The sequence below is a fragment of the Rutilus rutilus genome (genome assembly GCF_951802725.1).
Source record: "Rutilus rutilus genome assembly, chromosome: 7".
NCBI lineage: Eukaryota > Metazoa > Chordata > Actinopteri > Cypriniformes > Leuciscidae > Rutilus > Rutilus rutilus.
The window spans coordinates 42,664,747-42,681,421 of NC_140221.1; positions in this window are offsets into that span (position 1 = coordinate 42,664,747).

The window sequence follows — 16,675 nt, forward strand, 5'->3', positions numbered from 1 at the left end:
GCAACCCTACTCGTGTGATGGCTCCGGATGACTCATCCGCTTTAGTTCTCTCACCTGACAGCCATTTTAAAGCACTCAGCCTGGGTTTAGACAGGAGCTGATGTAGTTGTCTGCCTTCTTCCTGACAGTATGCAAATTTTGAAACACAAGTGCTGATGCTGGTGATGCCGTTTCTCTTACTAGGGAATTGAACTTCATCACGTTTATTTTCATTTGCATTTCTTAGCATGTGTGTGAAAAGGAAGAGTGGAATACTTGGATTTACAGAATTTCATGCCATGGACCTTTAAACTCTTGGGAAAATCCAGTAACTAGTTTATCGTTGCTCACTGTGGTAGCCTGAAAGCATGTAAACATGAATTTAGTTTCCAGTGAACTGACTAAACCCTTGAACTCTTGACTCCTGAGAGTTGTGTAAAGCGAAACCAATGACATGTCAACTTAAGAAAGCTCTTGCCATTTTAGTATGCCATGCTATATAGTAGGGTTATGCATAAATAAATTATTAGTTTTACTTAGCATGGACACATTCAATTGATCAAAAGTGACAGACAATAATGTTACAAAAGATTTTTTATTGCAAATAAATGCTATTATATTGATTTTTTTTTTTTTATAATTATCACCGTTCTGAAAAAATATTAAGATGCACAATCATTTTCAACATTTGAAAATTAATCTTTTCCCAAATTACAATAATTTTTATTTATTTTTTTACTGATTTTTGATCAAATAAATGCAACAGTAACACTTAACATCAGTTAACTACATAAAATGAACAGTTGTAGCCTATTTTTATGAACTAACTTTAACAGAGATTAATAAATACTGGAACAAATATATTGCTCTTTTTTAGTTAATGTTAGCTAATATTAACTAATGGACTTTATTGCAAAGTGTTACCAATTCAGCCTTTTTGAGCTCAGGAAACTTTTTTTCAAAAATGTAAAAAAGTCTTAACAACCCCAAACTTTTGATAAGATATACTTTTTTGCTTCAAATCACAGTTTGCAATGTTGTGATTCATCTTGGAGCTGGTAGTTTGGGGCTCATGGTTTAGAACTCTTTACTGATGAAATGTATAAATTCTCTATGAAGAAAATGAATAGGAAAAATACTTACGGAACCAAGGCCTCTAAAAAAAAGTGGGCCATCACTGTGGGTGGCTGTATGCGTCAGACTGGGACTAAAGCAATACAACCTCAGTAACTGTGGTTTATCTACTATTGTTTTTATGACATAAGATGAATTTGTTCCATTAAACAACCAAATGAAAGGACAGAAGAGCTCTATAAACAGCCCATGAAAACAAACTGGCAAACTGGTTACATAAAACCCAATGCAGGACAAGCGTGTATGCAAATGTTCATCATCAAGCAGGGCTGCACAATTAATCAAATAAATAACTGAAAATATTGATGACAGTATTCAATTTAGGTAAATCTTCTATGTACAATTTGATTGATTTAAGTTAATAATCACAATAAGAATATCAAGGGAAAGAAATCAACAAATAAACGTGCAGTAGTCATATACACACCTCCTAAATCAGGCATGAAGGTTAAGCGACCTTGGAGATGTTACCCATATTGTGGGCTGACACTGTGGCAGATACAAGAAACTGTTAATGCATTCTTCATTAAACTTTTATCTGTTTATTTTTAAAGCACTTCCACCCCACTGGAAACAGCTAAGACTTCCTGTGTTTTGTCTGTCCAAAGAGTGACCTACTTTTTTTTGTTTCAAATCCTTCTGATGCTGTTTTGACAAAAACAAGGAGCTATGGAAAATCAAGTTATTCAGAAGCCTGCAGAAAACCAGTGTTGATGTTGATAACTAAAACTAAAACTATTATAAATCTTTTTTGTTAAATGACGTGTGTGTGTGTGTGTGTGTGTGTGTGTGTGTGTGTATATATATATATATATATGACCATTTTCAACTAAAAACTGAAAGCATACAGTATATGTTTTGGCTGTTCATTTACACGACAACAGCAATAAACGTAAACTTTTGACAATTCTGACCGCCAACTACTGGTCTGCCTGCAGAGTACAGCGTTTTTAATAGTTTTTGTGGATCCGTGTTAACGGGGATTGATTTAACAACTTTTCCGTTTTTAGTACATCATTGTTGTGTAAACGTTCTAAAATTAGAAATTGCCTTGGCACCTAACTCAAATAAAATATTTTAGGTTGAAATATTACAATTACTAAACTAAAATTTAAATACAAATAAATTAAAGGGCCCCTATTATGGATTTTTTTTAATTACCTTTCATGTAGTGTGTAACATAGCGAATGAAAACATCCTGCAAAGTTTTACATTTGAAAGTGCACCGTATATATAAAGTTATATTGTCTTTCAAAAGTAAGAGTCGACTCTGAGTCAATTAAATTAATCATTTTTCAAACGAGTCATAAGCCGTTCCGTTGTGACGTCAAGACGAAACATTAGCATATTGCCCGCCCACTTATTGCGCGCACAGACACCAGGGAAAACTTGAACCTTAAATCTGCAGCTGATTGCTGTGAATATGTCGAGAAGACGCTGTGCTCTACAATGTGAAAGTAAAGCCAGTTTCTTTTCACTGCTCAAGGACGAGCATGTGAAGAATCGGTGGTTAAAATTCATCTTTACCATGATATCACAGAAGTATAGTCCTAAACTTTTGCTGTGTTCCCTTTATTTCACTGACGACTGCTTCTCAAATCTCGGAGTTCAATGCAGGATTCGCAAACCGCTTGCTCTTGAAAGATGGTGTTCAAAATACTTAGTTTTGAGTTTTATATTGTGTAGGTCTCCTGCTAACTGGTTACTCACATTATTACTGTCTTACTGAAATTCTTCTGCTAATCAGTTGTGGGCTAGCCTGACTACGTCAGACTTCTTACTTCCGCTCAATTTCATTTCGCTTCTGTACTCAGTCTGAGACCGCGTCATAGCTTTCCGTTTTCCTCCGGCCTGAAAACAGCCGGCCAATCAACGAACAGAGGGCGGGCTGAGAGCCGTGACGTAGACACTGATTGTACTGTGGATGCGTAGATTTACTTCACATAATCTGCAAAAGTCGTTCACAGCCATGTTCACTCCGGTATTTCGCTCGATGGTTTTGTTTTCGCATCATACTACATGTGTTTACAGTGGAAGTTAGATTCGGCTGAGCATGCGCATAACACGCGCCATAACCAAACGTTATGTGATTGGCTTACGGGAACCAATGATTTTAAACTTCAGACAAGCGCCTCCCCGCGAGAAAGAAAACGCTTTTCAATTATGCCATGCCAGACTCTGTCTACGAAGCAAAGCGAAGTAGCAGAGTTTGGTATTACCAGGCTAGTTGTGGGCCACTATTACCTAAAACTCTGTCTATAAATGCAGATTGTCTGTCGTTCTCACTACTTTGAGGAAAGATTACGCATTGAGCAAGATTTGTTTTACCAACGTTTATGTTACATCAGTCATTCACGCTAGAGCTCGGCTAATGTACAACATTGCCTACATGCACTGTTATTGATACAGTTTCCACGTGTTCACCGCAATATATTAGAAAAATACTCTGTATAAATTATTACAAGTAAAATAATCGGTTTGTTGATGGACATGCACTTGTTAATGCTGATGGTACATCTCATAATGTGAGAAACAGTCAGTGAGAAACGTCCTGCTCGAGTCGTCCTTGCGATGGAGGTTCGGGTTCAATAACTAGTTCTTCCAATGTTTCATCATCGGACTCGCGCTCGCATTGATATGGTAAAATCAATCTCATTGTTCGTTAGTGTGTTTAGTTTACGGTGTAGGAAGCCTCAGGACACGCAGACCTGACGTCATTGTTATGGCAATGGGCATTTTTTGTTTTCGATGTGCGCGCTGGACGCGGTAAAACAATCACAACAGACTGAGTTGTCTGGCCAACCAGAGCAGAGTAGCTTGCGGAAAGGCGGGATTTAGAGAGATTGGTTCATCTCACGAGTCATTTGATAATTATTGAAAATGTGGTGATGTCAGAGCCCGTCTACGGAGAGCCTGCCCACTCCCTATTAAGTCCTATTGTACCGAATTTTGGTTGTCGTTCCACCAGAGTTCCACTGGGGGCGATCGTCCATGAGTGCAAAATGAATGGGAGTCTATGGGGCTAGACGGCTAAATTTGTCTCTTTCACCCGATTGCCGTTGAGAAATCTCAGATTTGATTGTAGGTTTTGCAAGTTCAACATGGGTTATAGGTCGAAAGTTGAATGAACGAGTACTTATGTCCTTTCGATTTCTTACAGGTTGAGTTGTTGTTGCCCACAACACGCTAGCATTCTGCTAATGAACGCTGATTGGTCAGTGAAGGACTGATTACGACCAGAGATACTGCTTGATGGCATCGTGGCATCCGAAGCGCGACCAGAAACAAACAAAACAAAAACTCGTCTAGCACGTGTATTTACCTGTGTCAGCTGTGTTGTCGATGCCTCGAGAGAAAAGAAAGTGCAGAGCGCGAAAGCACCAAAGTGACTGAAGGATTGCCGTAAAGCAGTATCTCTGGTCGTACGATGCGTATGACGTCATTGACACTTTAAAAGACTTTTTAAAGCAAATAAGTGACTCTAAAAATTCTAACACCCAGCAATGTGTAATTTCTTTGCATCTCCTTTCGAATACAATATTCAAATTACTAGAAAAAAAATTATATCCTGAGAAAAGTGGATTTTGAGGGGTATAGCTTCATAGACCTCCATTCATTCTGCACTCGTCCTGTGAGCGCCCTCATATGGAATCAAAGTGGAACTGCAACCATTTCAGAAGCCGGAAGTTTACTGAGAGTGAAACTTCTCACCTTATTAGACATTCTCTGGTGATGTGCAAATGTATATAATGAGGAAAGGAAACAGTTTTTTTTTACCTTTGATGCATGTAAACTTGTTGGAGGAGACTCCAAAACAATATTAGGAAACTTTAAAATAGCATAATAGGGGCAATGAAAGCGTAAGTGAAAGTTCTACCAGAAAGACTTCACTGACACGTCATTAATTCATAATTCCACGCTACCAATCACAGCTTGACATCAAATATAAAAGACTGATCTTACCGTCCCATTTTGTTGCCCGCAGGTGTCGTAGCAAAGTTTTTCCCCATCCTCCCCACCACCTGACTACGTCAGACTTCTTACTTCCGCTCAATTTCATTTCGCTTCTGTACTCGGTCTGAGACCGTGTAATAGCTTTCCGTTTTCCTCCGGCCTGAAAACAGCCGGCCAATCAACGAACAGAGGGCGGGCTGAGAGCCGTGACGTAGACACTGATTGTACCGTGGATGCGTAGATTTACTTCACATAATCTGCAAAAGTCGTTCACAGCCATGTTCACTCCGGTATTTCGCTCGATGGTTTTGTTTTCGCATCATACTACATGTGTTTACAGTGGAAGTTAGATGCGGCTGAGCATGCGCATAACACACGCCATAACCAAACGTTATGTGATTGGCTTATGGGAACCAATGATTTTAAACTTCAGACAAGCGCCTCCCCGCGAGAAAGAAAACGCTTTTCAATTATGCCATGCCAGACTCTGTCTACGAAGCAAAGCGAAGTAGCAGAGTTTGGTATTACCAGGCTACCCACCACCACCAGAATGGCTCCCGTCCACTTGTCAGGGGGTAGGCTCCGCCCCTGTCTCTATCATCAGGCAGAACCTACAAGCTAACTTTCAGACCCGGACGGAGGACGGGGCCTACGCCAAAGAACTCTGAGACGTAGCTTGTCGAGCATCTACTTTTATTTTTGTCTGTAAAATCCTTTCACAAAATAAATTCTATTTTATTCAAGAATCCTCCTGAGTCTTTTTTGGTAGAACTTTAAAGCTAAATATATATATATAACTAATTAATTAATACTAAAACACTGCAGAAAATAAGATGAGAACAAGATGAGAACAGAAGACAAACCTTGAAACTTGTCTCAGACAACAAATTCATTAAACTAAATGTTTTTTTTGTTTTTTTGTTTTTTAAGAAAACCGACAATCACTTGGATATACTGTATTCCACCTCAACTTCCTATTTAAATAGTTTTTTTTTTAAAGAACTGGGGGGTTTTAACACTAAATTTGTGGTTAAGAGATCATTCTAGAAGAACTCTGCTCACAACAGAATATTTATGAAAGAAAAAAAGAGATTCAGAACAGGAACACAATTAGAGTCACAGCTAGCCAATCTGATATTAAGAGAGATGGTCAGGCGGTGTTCTTCTTGAAGCTCATTTCATCAATCTACCCAACAAAGTGTTCTCCATTATCGATCGCCATCCTTTTCATTTGCGTTTCGCTTTAAGTAAACTGTTTAAAAGTTCTTCAAAAGCCAATAACCGCTCGCAGAAAACATGAAAAACTGCTGTTTCTAATTCAGCCCAATTTGTCTTATTGAGTCAAGCTGTGGGAACAATTTGAATTATTAATCAGGGTTAAATGGGTTCTTGTGGTCTGTCTGTTTCTGGATTCATGAGCAGATTCGTTTGTAAAGTTTAAAGGAATAATTCAACCAAAAGATAAAAAAAGTCAATTTAATTTACTCACACACATTGTTTCAAACCAGTATGAGCCTTGTCGAAGTCTTGCAGTAGCTTTGTGTGATGAACAGACCCAGATTTCATTGGATTAGTATCTTTTTTTATCTTTTTTTTTTATCTATATGGTATTTTTTATCCTCTGTTTAACACGATTTTTTTTAAGTTGAAATATGCAGGGCTGATGGCTCAACAGAAGCAAATACTATTGATTAACAACCCCAGTAAGGCTATCTTTAAAGGTTTATAAGTTATCATTAAAAATTATTAAAATGTTTTTACTTCTGGAACCCCGACTGTTGCACTCAATAGGTTGTGGAAACGCAGTGCCATTTGGTTGATTCTACTTAAAAATATTTTAAAGACCACCAGTCGTGAAAATCAAGTTTTTAATGTTGTTTATATGTGTATGGCGTTTTTTTTTTTTATATGCTTTAAGACAAACCATGTGCAAATTCATAAGTCAACGCCATTGCTGAGTATTTTCTTCTTAAAATATCACCAGTGTTCTCTACATCACAAATGCCGTCGTAACCAATCACGTCAACGTGCCAGCGGGCTTTAACATATCATTAACTGCTGCGAAGCAGGGGAGTCTCAAAAGATGCCAGGTTATCCCGGTATATTTTTATGTTGATATGAAAAATCAGGTACATTTGGCAATATAGCAGGTTAATTATATGATAAATATTACAATGTTATAATGAACTATATGCCTTTCTCAACTGACGTCCTACTGTAAGTTGTTCAAAGTGTTTCTAAGGATACTGATTTTTAGAAGGCAGCTGTCTGACTCTGAGGTGGTGAACGGGAACATGGTGTGTGTAACATTACCAACACAATATTAGCTGTTTGATAACGTAGTCAAGCAAAAGGCAAATCATATTGATTACCATTATGTGTCCAACGCTGTAAATAGCAAAACATAGGCTAAAGCACATTACCATTCTGATACATCGATTTGTAGACAACCCTATTATTCACTCTTCCACTTCTTCTTCTGAATCAGTTTCTGGTTCAAACATGGCTGAATTAAACCAGTATTTCCCCTTGCCATTGTGCAGCGTTTACTACAGTAAAGTTGACCGAGTGAAACAGGTAGTCCGCGCTGGAGTAATGCGGGGACTAATATGCATATTCATGGATCCGCGTATACTAAATGAAGCAAGGGTGTAGAGTTAAATTCAAGCTACACTCTCAGAAAAAAAAAAAAGGTACAAAAGCTGTCACTGTGGCGGTACCTTTTCAAAAGGTACACCTTTGTACCTAAAGAGTGCATATTAGTCCCTCAAAGGTACATATTGGTACCATAAGTGTACATATTTGTACCTAAATGGAACATATTAGAACCCTTTTGAAGGGTACTGTCCCAGTGACAGCTTTTGTACCTTTTTTTCTGAGAGTGTATTTAAGGCATGAAGAAATTATCATCACAGGAAAAAAAAACTTTTAGATATGTCATTTTGGTGATCAAAGGTGAGTTTTAAGGGATACAATTATTGACTACAGGGGGACTTAAATTATAGTGCCACTACTTTTACACATTTTTCTCACTCAATGTGCAATTATGGACAAGAAATGTTGTCATCATTTCCTGCTAATCCCTGGGTAAATTCAAGCTACATTTGGCAGTTTGTTTGAAAATGTGCCTTAAAACTCAACCACTCTGTTTGGTATTCTGCACAGACACATGGCACAGAGCTCAAACTATTTTATTTTTATTTTTTTTTGTCTGGCTGAATGACAGTGCAGCTACACAGTGGACACTTGGAGTGTATCATAGATGTCCAGGAATAGCTCTCGAGAACGACACCATTAAAAATCGAGCAGGGGGTGGAGGATGCCAAATGACAGGTGTGGAAAGGTGCAGAGCAAGAAATCTAAGCCACCTCTCCAACCGGAGCTGCAGGTGGCTTACACTTTTGACAACAGTCCCATAGTACAAATGTCTAGGATCCATGAAAAAGTGGAATGGTAGGAGAGCACACAGACATCAGTTTTGTTTTAAACATTAGGCCGCCCTTGACAGAAAGACAAGAGGACTGTAGTGATGATAAAAGGGGACAGAAAACAATCAATTTATGATTAACATGTAGACGCGCGTCAAGGAGCGATGCGTTTCACCCCGCTGGCTTTGCTGACAGCTCAGCCGGTGTGTTTCTGCATGAGAGGGAGGTTCAGGGGCTTTTTTTTTCTCCCTGTAAGTCAAGAGCAAAGAGTTACACACTTGCGATTATATTGTGGACAACTTGATTTCAAGAAACCGAGTTTTGTTCGGTTGTTAAAACTCACCACCACATTACTAAGAAAATGTGAGTGGTTGCCATGGTGTTGCTGGGTGGATATTGCTATAGAGGGCAACAGTTGGGTTTCAGAAGAAGAAGAAGAAGAAGTTTTTATTTGCCATTTGTACCAGTACAGCTTGTACAAGTAGGAATTTTTGTAGCAAAGCTCTTTGAGTCAACATTAAAAAAGTCAACATAAAAGAAGAACTAAACTACACACAATAAATAGACTTTGAGAAGGTACAGTAAACGAAGAACAGTATAAACAAACACAATAAAGATTATTACCTCCATATCGGAGTATTGCACTGTCCTGAGATAATACATAATATAAATATTTAAAAAGTACTGTAATAAAACATTCTCTGTCTAACGGAGACAGACACATGAACACATCACAGGCATAAACTACCTCTAACATATCTATGTAAAAGGAGATAACACCTATCAGTTCCCTCTGCAATATCCTCAGCCATCAGTCTGACCGTGGCTGTTATAAAACCACACCCTGTGTGAGATAATACTGTCCGGTCTGCCATATCTCAAGTTATATGTTGAGTGTTTAGGCCTGAACATGGAATGAGCTTGGTGGTGTGTATCCCTAAGAATGTTCTGTGCTCTCTTCCTGCAGCGTTGTGTATATAAAGTGTCCACAGATGGAAGATCCGATGATCCTCTCCGCAGTCTTTATGACCTTTTGGAGAGCTCTCCGCTCTGCCTGGGTGGTACTTCCAAACCAGACAGTGATGCCGTTTGTGAGGATGCTTTCCACAAGTCCTGGATAAGTGGGCGATGGCTAAGTCCTGCCTTCCTTAGCAGCCTGACCAAATAAAGCCGCTGTTGGGCCTTCTTCACTGTGGCAACAGTGTTTGTGGTCCAACTCAAGATCGATGACAGATGCAGGCCTAGGAACTTGTGACTCAGCTCTTTCCACCTCAGTCCCCTTGATGGTCAGTGGCTGTAGAAAGTAGGATTTCTTCCTAAAATCCATGATTAATTATTTTGTTTGTCTATATTAAGAATAAGATCATTGTCCTCTCCATAAGCCAGAATTTTATCAACCAGCTCCCTGTAACCAGTCTCATCCCCACCTTTAAATTATAATTAGTTCATTTATTAAAAATTTTTACCTTCAGAAGTAAAAACTTCCTTCATTTTCTACATAGGGACTTTTAACTTATAAACCTTTAAAGACAGCCTTACTGTGAGCTACGAGGTTGTTAATCGATTGTATTTGCTTCTGTTGAAGCCGTCAGCCCTGCATTATTTCAGTTTATTTTTTTAAATAATCGTGTTTAACAATGGAATTTCTGGTGAAAAACTACATTACCCATGATGCTGTACAGAAAATTACACCAATCAGAGAGTCAAAAAGCAACACGAGCCAAAAAATCTTGTTAACTCCGCCCACTCCCATGAAGCACTGCGAATGACTTAATCGATTCATTCTTTCTAAATGTTTGTATATAAACTTATATTTTGCAATAAACGTAAAATATATTGTTTTTTATTTTTATTTAATTATGCTCTTTGCAATGCTTCATGGGATTGTAGTTCTTTCACAATGCACAAGTACACTTGTGCATTCTGGCTGGTTGCTAGGCCGTTACTATGGCATTCTGATGGATTCCAAACATTATGAGACGTTGCTATTGTGTTCTGGATTCTTTGCACTTTGACTGGTTTCAAGGGGGTTGCTATGGAGTTCTGGACGGTTTGTATAATAAACAGGCTTGATATATGTGCTAATACTTCAGGCTAGGGTTTCAATCAAATAACTACAGCGAAGAATAAGTAATGGTAATGCTTAAATTAGCACCACTAATTAATAAGTACACCATGTCAGCTAATGATTATGCTTTTGATTATTTTAATTCGTTGGGGTAGGTCAAGATTAAAATATTTTGCTGAGTGTTTGGATCTGTAATAGATCATAGTTCAAAACAATTAATTGGTTTGATTAATAAAGGTTCCATCTCATTATAGAAATGAACAGGGAACAGGAAACAAAACCTGTGGAGGCATAGAGGTTCAACATGAAGTTCGCTTTTGTCCTATTATTCAAATATCCCCTTTTAATCCCAGTAAATTACCATAAAATTACCAAAATGACATTGCCAGTAAATACACAAATAAGATGTTTACACAAGCAATGGCGTTCTGGCTTTTTACGGTCCCATGAAATCAAAATTGATTTGGGTTTACTTTTAATATGAATATGTTAGTGCTCCAAAACAATGACAAAATTCGACAGACCAGTCTTTATTAAACACAAAATGAGCAACAAAGCGGGCAGCTGAGTGAAGACGGTGAAAGGAGGAAAAAATCTATCTTAGCTAATGCTGTGTAAACTATATGGGGAGCCCTTAATTACACTTGAATATAACTTTAAAGGTTACAATTAACAACAGAGCCCAAATTATTACATTTAGTTGCTATTTATTTTTAGATATAATAATCAACTGTAAATTGCACATAAGACAAGTTTTGCATGAACTTCTAAATCTAATTATAAAATTAATTTTCTAATCATTTTTGAAATATGATAATTTACACAGTGGCTGTCATAACTTGTTTTCATGACAAATTTATTTAAACATACATTAAATAATCAAGATATTACTAACAGGTTAAGTAAATATAATGAATATGGTAATATAGTGCATATACGAAATGCTTCACTCTAGAGTTCCTTTCTCTAGTGAACTAATCTGCTGTCGACACTAAATGCCTGAGGTAAATGTAATTTAGAAATGTAGGTAATGTAAAAGCTCTTTTATCATTCCGCAGTTGAAACACTGGTTGAGAGATGTAAACATATCGAGTGATCATCTCTTCTTCTGCGCTTTTACTGGTAGAAAACAGCATACATACCCCTTCTGGATTGGAGTATGGATCGACTGTGACTGAATGTTTTCGTCACGCGACTGTATGCACCGAACCGTGACGTCTGTACCATATGGTTCGAGATGAATTCATGTACCGTTACTCATATAGGAGAAACATTTAGAGATTAGGAGGAAACTGTGGCTGTGATATTTGTAAAAAAAAAAAAAAAAAAAGGGGGAGGAGCTGTTGATATGCCCCGCCCTATCTTCCTGTTTAGAAAGACATGTAGTGAAAAATGAGCGCTGAAAAGGCATTATTTTGCAGCTAACCTTTTTGCATATGCATTTCTATGAGTTTCCCTTTCAGACGTAAAATTTATGGGGAGAGTATTTAAATGAATCACGTGCAGATCTTTTCACTCCCATCGTGCTTTTATGGGATTACGCTCTCATGCTAATTTGCCCTGTTTAGTACATCTGGCCCAGGATCTCTTAACGGTTATTTACCGGTAACTTACCATTAAAGACTGTAGATGTGTTAAAGGGGCTAATGTCACATGCACAACATGATTCCTGTATGGATTACTCTTCACTGGAATATCAGTCTTTGATGCACGTTTCCACCTGCGCCACGCGGCACCGCTGAATACGAGATGATCAAAACATGATCAATGAGTCAATGACGATTTACAGGATAAGAATCTTTCTTCCTTTCTCTTCTGCTTTTTATAGTCATCATGCCTAACCGTAATCTTGTCTCTCTATATATCCCTGGGGGAATTTGGCATGATGAACATTTTGTTTTGCATGTAACAACACTTATAGTTTCAGCTCTAAACACTATAAGTATACCTAAATGTTGATCTGGTTTTGATCTATGGAGAGTTTTCCTTTCTCTTCTGCCTTTTATAGTCATCATGCCTAACCATAATCTTGTCTCATTATATCTCTGGGGGAATTTGGCATGATGAACTTTTTTGGTTTGTATGTAACAAGTTTCAGCTCTAAACACTATAAGTAAATATAGTGGTTAAATGCCTGAAGTAATGGTGTGGTAAACACAAGCTCAAGATATTTTCATGGTTTAATCTATGACGTAAAATACATCAGTAATGGCCCACTACTGATTTTTTTTAAGCTTTTATATGTCTGTAAAAAGTGGCTAAATGGGACTACAGCAGTGGCGTGCAGTGGTGTTCTGAAATGAGGAGGCAAGGTCCTCACGGTTTTATTATGTTTTTTTTTTTTTTATCAATCAAATGTAAATTCGTGTTCCAGTTACACTTAATGTTGTCACATTTTCTTGGTTAAATAAACATTACTTTACATTACATAAAAAAGCAACCAAATGCAATACTGTTTTGTATTTTTACATTAACAATGTAATGAATGTTCTATTTATTAAAACTAAGTAAAAACTCTCATCAAGTAAGTGTTTTTAAGCTTTTTTTTTTTTACGTGTATTCCAAAATAAAAACTAAAGGCAGTAACGATTTAAACAATTCATTTTATTTGTGAACTAATGTTCAGATGTTCTTTTAATAGTCAACTTATTTTCAGATCATCAGTCATCAAGCTCGACAAACACTGTACAGACTCAGAGATGTCACTTTAATTTCAACAAGCTGATTCTAATCTTTCACTAAAAAACGTTTTCAGGATTTTGATGTGACAAAGCAGAGATATCTAAGTGGGTGAGTTTTCCAAAAGCCATAATTTTGTTCTTTCAGACCGATTTGCAGATTTATCACAAACCAATCATGTCCTATCATATCAATTATAGCGCAATGGAGGCATTGCCTCCTCTCACACGACTTTCCCCCCATTCATTCTCAGTTACCCCCCACCAAATCCACTGCATGCTTTAGGGGATCTGTTAAAACTCAATGGGCTCAGAGGCAAGCCTCCCGCTGTAACTTCACTTGCCGGTGTCGGTGGAAACAAGTGATTTATACGCTTTTTATGTCACACTTTGTAATATTTGCATTGTTTTATTTTTGTAATATGGATTATTTTATCTAACAATTTTTTGAGGAGGCTCAACCTCCCTTGCCTCCACGGAGGAAACGCCCCTGGACTACAGAGGTTGTTGAGAACATTAAACTTCATCACGCCAAACAGATACAAAATGTATCTAGTCTGCTTTGACAGCCATGTTGTGTCTATACTTGTGCTCTTGCAAACTATTCTAACCCAAGCTTTCCAACTTTTAGATTTTAAATAGATTGAAAGAGTTAGAGTTAGAAACTTATTGGTGGTGACATTGACATGTGAGCCTTTTTCTCTTAGCCTTTTACTTCTGCCGATTGTATTTAGACATCAAAATTCATAAAAGTTGTGTTCATGTGTTAAGATTATCCTGATGAACAAAACATTTAAGAATCATGAACATTTGTTTGACACAGAGCTTATTTTCTGCAATAATCCAAAAAGTCAATGGAAAATCCTATTGGCTTTTTGTAGCTGGAACAAGGGTGATGTTAACTTCCAAGTTGGCCTACAAAAAACGAATCATACCTCCAGTGCTCTCTTCATGTGAACTATTTTGAACTATTTTGTATGGAATTATTCTTTTGTGTTCACTGGAAATAATAATAATAATAATGCATTACATTTATATAGCGCTTAGGTACATATGGAAGGGGGAATCTCCTCAACCACCACCAATGTGCAGCATCCACCTGGATGATGCGACGGCAGCCATATTGCACCAGAATGCCCACCACACACCGGCTTATTGGTGGAGAGGAGACAGAGTGATGAAGCCAAACAGCATTTATGAGGATTATTATTAGGAGGCCATGATGGACAGAGAGGCCAGTAGACAAATTTGGCCAGGATGCACATGGGCATATTGGTTTGGAACAACATGAGGGTGAGTAAATGACAGAATTTTCATTTTGGGTGAATCGCCCCTTCAAGACTCGAAACAGGTTGAAGCCAGACAGAGGAAATGGGAACAAACTCAGCGTCTCATTCCAAGTGGACAATGCAGTTCTTATGGGAGCACAATCTCCTGGATTTCAGATGAGAATGTATCCGAGAGCCTTCCAAACCACTTTGTTTCCTTTGAGAAACATTCTCGCTTTCTCTCTGCTTTAGTCTCTAGAGATTCACTTCATCTAACAACAAAGAGAGCCCCAATTGTGTGCCACTGTACTCTGCTTTGCGTGTGTGCGTCAAGAAAAAAAATATTCAGAATGAAGCCCGTTTAAAGATACAAGCGGACCGGTACTGAACACTAATACTGAAGATAAACTTCAAAAGTGAATAATGATACATTTTAATGTGCTTTGTCTCAATTCTGCATACAGAAACTTTGTTTTGTTTATTGAGGATGTCCTTTCTAAATAGAAAGAATGTGTTTGTGTATTTTTGTTAGTCTGCCATGTATTATATTAAAGGGCAACTAGACACAAAAAGACCTCATCTAGACCTTGAATGAGGGAGTGATATCTATGATTAATCACTGTTCCTCCCTCCTGCACAGAATGATAGGAACTCTCACAGTGTTTTGGATTCAATACAAGCTTTACTGACAACATTGTTATAAGCTCGCTTGCAGTTTATCCACCTTATTTTTAATGTAAGAGCGCATGCAGCCATTTGTAACTTGACTGTATCAAGGCTTCTGGTCCCACCAGATTCCAGCTATTTTTAGCAGTACAAAACAGATATGCTGCTTGATACTGCAGACTGGTATTTCTTATCATAGTATTTTAATGTATTTTTGTAATTATAAATACCTTGGTTTGTAGCGCATATAGTTTTACCATTTACTACACTTTGTTATTCTTCTAGATATTTACCTATAGCGGCTAATGAATCGGAAGTCTCGCACATTCACAAAAAATAGCGTGCTTCCACTTTGCAAAATTTGGTAAAAACAAGTGAAAATCATGTTAACAGTAATGCACTTAGAATGCAAGACTATCGGGCACGGCATTGCAGAGAGATAAATACTAAAATGCCACAGCTTTAAAAGTATACAGTAGCAACAAATGTGATAAAATCACTTACTTATCTGTGCAAAGTAATATCTTATGCAACTGGATAACAGTTAACACAATTACAACCTGTCACTCATATGAGATCACATGGATATGCATCACAATAGGAAAAGACTATCGCAACACTGTTTTCATGCCGCCTTTAACAAACCAAAGTTATTTTCTGTGTTATTTAACAGCATGTCTTGACTTCCTGACTTGACTTAAAAAAAATGACGGTAAAGGTTAGAGATGGTAAATGTTGATCATATAGTACTTTAACATCCAAGACATATAAGACATTCAAAGAGTTTTTCCAAAGAGAGAGGGCTTTAATGTCTATGATGTTCAAAGAGGGATGTCTAAAACCTTCAAAGAGTTGGGAAAATGTGTACATTTACATAGTGTTGCACAGCCTCAGCTTCCATATTAAGCTCGTATGTGATGATGCTGAAGGGGGTGGATTGGAATGCACTGCTGCTTCAATGTATGAGTAAAGAGTGATTATCATCAAGGTATTAATCAATATTTTTCCTTCTAAATATCAAATGAGTTGAATGACTTCTCTGGAGATTTCACTTTAAGGTACCAGTGTGATTACTGAAATATTATTTTAATGTTTTTGATATCTGAATGCAGTAACAGTGCTTGCTTATTTAGCCCGGCTTCCAGAAATGAAATAGGCACTTGTTTTGTGTTTGAGAAACGTCTTCAACGTGTTAAAACATATAGGGGTCATTGAAGCCAATAGTTTAAGGGACCATTTCTTTGTCAAAGCCTTACTTTCCAGTTAGACTAAAGTGTAGCTCTCCTTGAGAGAAAGAACGCATTATCTTGATGTTTTGAGAGGACTCTCCTGTTTATAGTTAGAGCCTGGCCAAATCCAACCTTGGAAAAGCTGTGTGTCGGTGTGTGTGTTAATCTTCTTGGTTACAGGTTAAGGAACCACTGGCATTATTGGAGATTGACTGAGTTGTTGTTCTAGACATGTTGGCGCCCAGCAACCCAAATCTGAGACCTGGAAGGT